Here is a 2,533-nt window from a genome sequence, read left to right on the forward strand (position 1 = left end):
ACTTCAAAATGGTCATGTGCTCCTCGAATGAAAACAACCGTGCTTCCTCTATTTTTTTTGACTGTCCTGCCTGTTGAATGGTGATGCTAGCGTTCATTTGATTAATGCCATCTTTTGAGCAAATGTCATACTACACATTGCTACTGTAATTTAATTCAACTTCGAGATACATAGATAACATCTCTTAAAATGTGTGTAAATTTTTTTGGCACCCCTGGTAGAAACCATGTGACTACATTCTTGCCAATGGAGTGTGAAGGAAATGATATAAATGAATATAGGGTACTCCCAACCTGTTCCTTAAAAGTCTCACAGAAATCATCAGCCCTCTCTTTCCCTGGCTGCAGAGAATTTGAAGCCTCATGTTGAGATGGCATCATCACAGAATAGAAGAAACCTAGATCCTAGAATTGTCCAAATTAGAAGAGAGCATTTGATGAACTGCATCAGATTTTATGTGTATATGAAAGAAACTTTAGTTGTGCATGAACTGAGATTAAGTCTATTTTGTTATTATAACATAGCTTATCTTATTTTGACTAGTGCATATACCGGTCGTATGTAGTTAGAAACATATACAGTAGTCCCCCCTTACCCTTGCAGTCTTACATTCTAAGACCACCAGTGGATGCTGGAAATCGCAGATAGTACTGAGCCATATATAGGCATACCTCAAGATATTGAGGGTTTGGTTCCAGACTATCACAATAAAGTGAACATTGCAATAAAGTGCCACACATATTAGTTTCCTAGTGCATATAAAAGTTATGTTTTCACTGTATCGTAGTCTATTAAGTGTACATTAGCATTATGTCTAAAAGTAACAACACACATACTTTAATTAGGAAACACTTTATTGCTAAACAATGCTGACACAAGACACAAAATGAACATAGGCTGTTCAAAAAATGGCACCAATGAACTTGCCTGATGCAGGGTTTTCACAAACCTTCAATTTGTGAAATAAATAAATAATCTTTGCAGAGTGGAATAAAGTGAAACACAGTAAAATGAGATATGTCTATATACAAGGTGGGGGAAGGGACCCAGAAAACCCAGAATTATCTTTTAGAGGGTGGCCCTCTTGTGGTACACTCGGAATTTGTTCATCTGGATCAAATGGTCAAACAAAGTTTTTATCTGGAAGTTTTGAGTAGATTGTGTCACAATTTGCAGAAGAAACATCCAGACTTCTGGCAAACAGGTGACTGGTTCTTCCATCATGAAAACACACCTGTCCATACCATGCTGAGTGCCCCACCCTCCCTATTCATCTGATCTTGTCCTAAGTGAATTTTGTTTGTTTTTTCCCTGGATGAAAAAAGTCCTCAAAAGGCACGTTTTGCTGAGGTGGCAGAGGTGAAACAAAAAATGTCAGAAGCACAAAAAGGCCTCAAAATTAATAAGTTTCAAAATCTGTTTTGAGCAGTGGAAAAAGCATCTTCATAGGCTTATTGCACCAAATAGAGGGTACTTTGAAGTTGACTGAAGTTTAAATGTGCAAGAATAAATACACTTTTTAAATAAATGAATTCCGTTTTTTGGGTCTCCCTCATACTGTTTTTTTCAATCTGATAACTGAGCCTACTACTAAGTGACTAACAGGCAGGTGACATCTACAGCATGAATACACTGAACAAATAGGTTGTTCACATCCTAGGTTGGAGCGGGTTGTGCAAGATTTCATCATGCTACTCAGATCAGCATGCATTGTAAAAATGTATGAATTGTTTATTCTGGAATTTTTCATTTAATATTTCAGACTGAGGTTGATTGCATGCAACTGAAACCATAGAAAGGGAAACTGAGGATAAGGGGGAACTACCGTCTCTAAAGAGCAAATGGAAGAGAAAATAATTTGGAAGGCCGGAGTGGGGGAATAAATGAATGACAAAATGGACAAGAGGAACATAGGTTTGAAAGCCAGTGCAGAGATTTTGTCGACTGATGATGACAATAATCCAAAGATGCCTGGTACTCTAGGCTTTCTGTTTCAGGCAAGGAAAAAAAACCTCATCTTTAGCTCTCACTGAAGTTGAAGCTGCTCTCTTATCTAAAAGGACAAAGCAAAGCTGGAAAAGAACATTTTCAGTTCCTCAGATTAGGCTCATGTATTAAGTGCACCCTGTTTGAGCAGATACTGATATTCAGCAACTCCTTGAGGTAAAAGCAATTTTGCAGATCATTTAGTGTATTTTTCCTTAAATTTTCCCATGCAAGGTATGGACATCTAGCTCCCAATCTGCTTAAGTTGGAGTTGTCCATATCTTCCTCTAAGTCTGGGCCATTGCCTGCCATTGACACAGGCTGTGACTTAATGTTCTCCTGTTGCAGTTTAAGGGTACTTCCTGCTGTGTTGTTGTCAGTAGAAATGGGGAATGCCTATTACCTATCCTGGATAAATGCCTCCACCCAGCTTTTTCTCTTCCCTAGGTTGCTGAGCTAACTGCATTTTATGAACCTAGGAACTCTTTCCTCTTTGGAAGGCCTCCCATGGTGAGTATTCCAGGCTTGACAACACTCCCTAAGGAAG

Source organism: Carlito syrichta, unplaced genomic scaffold (assembly GCF_000164805.1).
Source record: "Carlito syrichta isolate Samal-C Ts95f unplaced genomic scaffold, Tarsius_syrichta-2.0.1 Scaffold315562, whole genome shotgun sequence".
Lineage (NCBI taxonomy): Eukaryota > Metazoa > Chordata > Mammalia > Primates > Tarsiidae > Carlito > Carlito syrichta.